At 36.3% G+C, this 7,981-nt stretch overlaps 1 long non-coding RNA gene across 1 annotated transcript; it reads right to left on the reverse strand.

Annotated features, from left to right (window-relative positions):
* Nucleotides 1-2,955: 2,955 nt before the first annotated feature.
* On the reverse strand, nt 2,956-3,631 carry LOC110918474. Its single transcript, XR_002581345.2, has 2 exons — nt 3,518-3,631; nt 2,956-3,156 (listed from the first exon to the last, which is right to left on the reverse strand). It is a non-coding gene; the product is annotated as an uncharacterized LOC110918474 (long non-coding RNA).
* Between the last annotated feature and the right edge of the window lie 4,350 nt (nt 3,632-7,981).

Below are 7,981 nucleotides of genomic sequence, written 5' to 3' on the forward strand. Positions count from 1 at the left end.
ACGTCAGAGCTTTGGCAAGCGATGCACAAATCTTTCGGCTCACGATTAGACATGAGCACAGCATATCACCCTCAGACGGATGGGCAGTCTGAGCGAACGATCCAAACTCTTGAAGACATGCTTCGGGCATGCGTCATCGATTTCGGCAACGGCTGGGAAAAACACCTCCCTTTGGTGGAGTTCTCGTATAATAATAGTTATCACACCAGCATACAAGCCGCTCCATTCGAGGCATTGTACGGACGTAAATGCCGGTCACCTCTCTGTTGGGCAGAGGTGGGGGATAGTCAGATTACGGGTCCAGAGATTGTAGTGGACGCCACAGAAAAGATAGCACAGATACGACAACGCATGGCGGCAGCACGCGACCGTCAGAAAGCCTACGCGGACAAGCGTAGAAAGCCTTTGGAATTTCAGGTCGGGGACCGGGTATTATTGAAAGTCTCACCCTGGAAGGGTGTGGTACGTTTTGGCAAAAGGGGCAAACTAAATCCGCGGTACGTCGGACCGTTCGAAATCATTGAAAAGATAGGCAAAGTAGCCTACAAGTTGAACCTACCAGCTGAACTCGGAGCAGTTCACAATGTCTTTCACGTGTCGAATCTGAAGAAGTGCCTATCAGATGAGACCCTTATCATTCCTTTCAAAGAACTCACTATCGACGAGCGGTTGCAGTTCGTCGAGGAACCAGTCAAAATCACGGACCGGGATGTGAAGGTCCTCAAAAACAAGAGAATCCCTCTTGTTCGAGTACGTTGGAACTCCAAACGTGGCCCAGAGTACACCTGGGAACGCGAAGACAGGATGACAGAAAAGTACCCCCAGTTATTCGAAACCAATACAACCACTACTGAGGCTGAAGCTACTACTTCGGAATTTCGGGACGAAATTCCAGATCAACGGGGGGAGGATGTGACACCCCAGGAAAACCAGTGAACGATTGAACTTACCTAGCTTCCTCAGTGAGTGCATACCAAATTTCGGGACGAAATTTCCAATTAGTTGGGGATAATGTGACAACCCGAACTCTCAAGGTCAGTATCTCTTCATCGCGCGATCCTGTTTCCTTGTATTCCTCTTTCACATTCTGTATGATGATAAAAATAAGAATTTCGTATGTGATGGTAATATAATGTTTAATTACAATTAGTAAATTCTTAGCATAGGTATATGTCTTCTTTGGGCCATTTGTGACAATATTAGGAATAGGAGCCGCCCCCTTGTTCACATAAAATCTCGGTATTAGTTGTTGGGCTTAAGCCCAGTATCGGCCGAATAGGAATGCACCGCCCAAATTGTAGTATATAGGTATGTAATGTTGTAACTTTGATCACAAGAAATTCAACTCCATACCCTACCTAGTTCCAAGAACTCGTGCGGCAGTATAACCCCCGCCCCTCGTGATCTGATAACCATCATTACATTCTCCATATAATATTGGACTTGATTGAATAAAGTTTATTGACGAATAAATTATCTGCCGAGCAAACCAAGGTGAGTTCACACAGCCAATGCATGGGATTCCCGGGTTGGGAATTGGGTTGGATTGTTAAGATTGAATAGATTCATTCGGATACCAGTACTAGACTACCATACCATCGTCCTCGGTTGTGCAGGACACGTACGTAAAACCTACGTACACTTATGCTACTCGCTATCCTCGGTTGTGAAGGATACTCACGTAAAACCTGCGTGAACGGATACTCACTACTGCCTCGGTTGTGTCAGGCACTTACGTAAAACTTACGTAAACCCCCACGTACCCTATCCTCGGTTGTGAAGGATACTTACGTAAATCCTGCGTAAACTTGTACGTATTACTGTTCTCGGTTGTGAAGAACACATATGCTTACGCATAGTCTAGTGGATTGATGACATGGGAAGCCCCCACCAATAGAAACCTATACTGGCCCAGTCGAGCCACTTGATACTCATGAACTTACTATTACGCATTTACTTTCTGTGAACTCGCTCAACTAGTTTGTTGATTATTTGCTGCATGCCTTGCAGGACCTTAGGTACTTTATGGAGCTTGCACAAGGAGGAGCGGGTCGTTGTGGACAAGTATTCATGAATGCTTACTAAACACTTATGATATTTCATACGTTAACACTTATGATTGGGTTTTTTACTTAAATGCTTCCGCTACATATACAATGTTTGGTTTTGAACATCAATTATGTCTATGGTTATTGTTATATACTATGTTTGATATAATTGGTGGCTTGATCCTGGTCATGTCACGCTCCCAAGCGGTGATACTCCGCAGGTGGATTTTGGGGGGGGGGGGTGTGACATACGGTATTATAATAATACCGCTTGGTCGGGTATGAAATCATTTAATCGGATTGTGATTAATAAATTTACATAACCCGTTTTAATCTGTTTTGTTTGATAACATAAACATTGGGGGTTAATACGACCGTGTCCTGGATATCCTCGGCTCATTTCATTTGAAAATGGCCACGACCTATGCACGGGGTGTAGGCATACACCCGACAGATACAAATGCTATATAACCCACCTGTTGGGGAATACTCCTTGTGGGTTTTAAAGTGGTGAGTCTGTTAATCATGACCGGCTTTCAAACCGGCCCCATATGTATGACAAACATGTAAAACTGTATACAGGATCTTATAAAGATTGTCCTAAGTTATAAAGGATTTGTGCCATGTGCACTTAAATCAAATTTCTTAAACATTTTCAAAATGAGTCAGTTAAATTGTATTTACCAGTGTATATTGACGTATTTTCCTAAAAATTGAATTGACAGGTGAAACACCCCGTCTAATTCATGCTTGAAACGTCACAAAACGACACTTAACCAATTCGCCAAAATAAAAATAAAAATTTGGGCATGACCCGTTCATAACTTGGTCAATCTCCCTGTTTATAATATATCAAAATACTTAAATAAAGACACCTTTAGGAAAACATACGAAAGACCATAACATATAAACTACCGTTTCAACATCAAGTTTAAGTTACTTAAGTATTCACAAACATCTAGTTAAAACATAAAACTTCCAAACACAACTAACTTAGACAAAAGTCTTTGACTAATAAGGTTACTACAAAAATTGCGGAAGCGCATCACGGGTGATCAAGGTGTGTTCATATCCGAGCGACGCAACGACAATTAAGCTTGTGCTTTACCTACAACCATTCAACAAAACATATACATTAGCATAGTGCACATAACATTTTCAATCGCTTGTAATACATGTTCACGGGTTTACAAGATATCTTACCAATCATTCTTATTACATTTCAAATCGTTCTAATTGAATAAGCATACTATCTCGCATTTGTCTCCAATAACCCGTTTAGTACGGATTAAGGAGAAAACTTCCACTTAATTCCCTTCCATTCGAACCCGAACCGAGCCAATCATTATGGTTCGCTACGAATTCTCACTTTCACATTCTTATTTGAAACAAACGCATTAAATTGTATATCAAATCATCAAAGGGGCGATTGATTAAACTCATAACTAACATGTAAGTAACGAACTTACCTCGATCTTGTGACTTTGTTTGTGATCCGGAACTAGCTCCTTCTTCTTTCGATCCTACATGAATTCGTTCTTATTTAGATCATCATTCTTACAATCATAATCATACTTTCAAGCATCAATGTCACTCATATAACAATTAACGATGCATTAACTTTCAACATATCAAAACCATTAGCTCATGATTTATTCAAGACTACTTAGATTGTCATTGAGGCATTTAATCAAACACCTAACATGCGTACTACTTATCAAGCCTTGTGTACATGTATCTTATGCATAAATTCACTAGAATACATCACTTTTCACATAATCAACCAATCATGTCCAATTATTCATTCTACACAATATAATCTACCAATACTCTATCATTCATACAATTCTTATTTGAAGATTTACTCAACTAATCAACAATCTATTCACTATCATGCTAGAACAAGTGGGTTTTTCCCCAAAATCTTTAGTAATTCGAATTCATGCCCAATATACCTTCTACATGATGATTCTAACTCACATGCAATCTAATTTCATACTAAATCACGAATTGGTGTAAACCCTAGTTCATCATCATACATGAAAATATGAGATTTCATCTTACCTTATGCTCAAAACACTGGGATTAGTGAGTATTTAGACATTAGCATTCGATTTGTAACATGAATCCTCCATAATTGTACTGAATCTGTAGTTAATTGAGCAAGCTAGGGTTCTTCCCCTTTCCCCCTTTTCTGGTCGCGACCAACACAACCCAGAACATTCTGGGTTTTCATTTTTACTAATTGATTTATCTCACATTTTATTAATTGTTACACAAACAATCCCTCAAGTTTGGTTTATGGACTCTTATAACCCATTCAATAATTTTATAAACTTTCTTTAGATTTTTAATACAATTACCACAACTTATTATATAATGCTTGTAAATGTTGAGGCATCCTATTTTATAAATTATGGGATGTTACAACAGGTACTTCACGTAATAGGCTGGAGCTATAGGGTGTTATAGAGGATCTTGCAAATCCATAGATACCCGAAGTCTGTAGTTTTTGTTTCTTTGTACTTTATGATCCGCCTGTGGATCTTATTACATTCCAGTCTGTATTTCTTGTATTCGAACATCGACAGACAGTATGGTTTGTAATAGTTTATTTACCCAGCCTTCCGCTGTGCTATATTATTGTGTGTGTTGACAATGATGATATCAACTACGTCACGATACTCCCCACCGGGCCCACCGGTAATACGTGGAATATTGGGGTGTGACACTAGAATAAGTGGGTTTTAATCATATGATGAAATTGATGATATATTCATGTTAAATGATGTTTGATATCATCATGTGTTAAGAATGATTGATGTTGTGTTAATTCGATAACTTACGGTTACAAGAACTTGGTTAATAAAGTGGTTAAAACTGTAGCATAAGAATGGTGCTTATCGGATATTTGACAAAGTACTTAAACGAGTAGTTGAGCTACATCGTATAATTTCTTATGTCAATAGGCAGTTTGACTTAACTGACCATTGATACGATCGAATGATAATTTCAACATAAAAACCGTAAGATGGAATAGTCGTGATTGTTAATGACTAATCTAACCATCTTATGAATAATAATGATAGTTTGACGCTTGACAAGCTAGGTGGAAGCTTGGGAAGGAAGCGGGTCAAACGAATCAAGTATGAAGGAAAAAACATAAATTTGGATGCAAGGTAATCCCTTATTGTATTAAGTACGAATAAGGTAAATAAGTGTTTGGAATATGACGTTCCGACGTGTAGTCATAAGGAACGAAATAAATGAAAATAATAAGAAACCATGTTTAATGGTTAAAAAGGGAATAATATGATTATTCGGTCATTCAATGACGAATAGACAATGAGTTTTGAATGGTTACCTTATAGGGTAAGCCAAAATGGATAATAACGCGTTGATGATAAAATTAGTTTTTGAAATGCACTTGATGGCATAAGCCATGACGGGTCAAAAGAATTAAGAAATAATTTATAAGTAATATAAACGTACGGTGTAAACCAGAATGGGTTACTCGGATGAGATGGAAATTAGATACCATCTCATAAGGATAAAATGGTCATTTAGACCAAACGGGTCAAAAGGTGAAGATATCACCAGTTGAAGATAATGACTAATCATTGTTTGTCGAGTATTATGATCATAGGATTGAATAGCATATGGATTATGCGTTGTTATTAGCTAGCAACTTAATTGATAAAAGTACTAAAACGGGTCAATGCGTTGATCCGAGTCAGGTATGAGTAATAGGTCAACTCCTCATTTAGAACTTGAGGTTCGATAGAGTTAGACAAAGTCAGAATGAACATTGGGTTACCTTAATAGGTAAACCTAATAATTTAAATTATAGTCATTGTGTTTTTAGAAACATAATGATTTCTAGACAAGATTATAGTTAAGAAACCGGGCTTTTGGTCAAACACGTTATTAAAAGTCCTTAGTCGTAAAAGAAGGGCTAAAGTTGACCAAAACGCCATTAAATGATGAACCGGGCAAACAACCCTTAAAGGTTGTTTGAAAATGATTTTTATGATCGAATAAGTCTTTTAGATAAGAGAAAAAGTTTAAGGTATAAACCTTTTGGGTCAAATGCCTTACAACGGGTCTTTCTGTTAAATGACAAACCGAAGGGTAGAATTCGGAATAAATAGATTATTATATAAATCCACCACAATTATAGTTGTGGAGGAAGATATGTAGATATCTTAATATGGAAACGAGATGTATAAAAAGAAAGAGCGAGAATTAAGCTTAAATGCTTAAATTCTCCAAACGGGTCAAAATGAATTATGCATATAACTTGGGTAATAGTTGCGTAATTCATAAAAGTATTGGACCCAAGTTAAAGATTTTAAGTTAAATACGTTGGTATATGCTTTATGACCTCTTAGAAACAAGATTGTTTGATAAATCACGAACGGGTCAAAAGTTTCATAATTAAATATAAAGCCGAGGGCTTAAAATCAAGAATTTTATTAATCCGGATGTCGGATTTTAACTTCGTGTGATGGAGAATCAATTTACGATCGCGTAGGAAGAAACAGATCGTAAAACGGATCAAAACTTAGAAAGTTATGACCATTTAAGTCAAAATTTGTTATGCTGGAAATATGCGGCGTCCACTGAAATCTTTCTGTGGAAAATAGGTCCTCGCGCCCCGCGATTGGCAAGGGTTTTTTTTGTCGCGCCCCGCCACAGGTCGTCCCGCCCCGTGAGAAACATTAGTCAAACCTGTCGCAGCCCACGATAGGCTTCGTATCTGGCAAAAAGTTGTTTGTTATACTGTTTTGTCTTGTGAACTCGTTTAGACAAGTTTTAAACTAATTATGACTAAAACATTTCATGTTTTATGAAATGTAGGTATGCCAAGAAGTACCAGATGACGATCAAGCTCAAGGAAGAACCGAACACCACCAAGTTTCAAGCTTCCGCATTACGTTTTCGTTGTCACATTTTTAAACGACGATACAATTATATTATGTTGAAACGTTTTAAATCTTAAAATGTTTTAACAAACTCGTATTCTCATATGTATATGTAATTGTATGAAAGCTATTATATGCGACAATTATACATAAGTTGATAATAAAAGTAAGGGTCTTACACATAGTTAGTCCATGTGGTTTGCACAAAGTAACATACTTAGATACTAATAGTTTAAAATCACCTTCTAGGGTATTAACTTTTCATTTTGTAACGTTTGGAGGTATCAGCATTAATTGTTTGTTAAACTATTAGTACCTAAGTATGTTATTTTGTGCAAACCACATGGACTAACTATGTTAATACCCTAGAAGTTAATACCTCCAAACGTTACAAAATGAAAAGTTAATACCTTAGAAGGTGATTTTAAACTATTAGTACCTAATTTTATTATTTTGTGCAACCCACAGTGACTAACTATGTAATTAACTCTTAGACATTAGACTAAACTTTAAAAAAACACTAAATAGGAAGAGAAGCGAATAATATAATTCTGTTTTTTATTTTTCAAATTGGGGTTCTAATCGGTTCGAATTAAACTTAACCAAGTTTACTATACAAAATTACATTTACTTAACCCATGTAATACACAGTGTTTTTAAAGATATAATTTTTTTATTATTTAGTATATATAATTAGATCTATTCAACCCGTATAATACACGGGGTTTATAAAGATATAATTTTTTTATTATTTAGCTTATAAAATTACATTTATCCAACCGGTGTAATACACAAGGTTATAAAATTACATTTATTTAACCTGTGAATACACAGTGTTTTTAAAGATATAACTTTTTATTATTATTTAGTATATATAATTATATTTATTCAACCCGTACAATACACGGGTTTTATAAAGATATAACTTTTTTATTAATTGGTTTATACAATTACGTTTATTCAACCCGTGTAATACACAGGGTTTTTAGAGATATTTTTTTTATTATT

The sequence above is a fragment of the Helianthus annuus genome, chromosome 16, assembly GCF_002127325.2.
Source record: "Helianthus annuus cultivar XRQ/B chromosome 16, HanXRQr2.0-SUNRISE, whole genome shotgun sequence".
In the NCBI taxonomy this organism is placed as follows: Eukaryota; Viridiplantae; Streptophyta; class Magnoliopsida; order Asterales; family Asteraceae; genus Helianthus; species Helianthus annuus.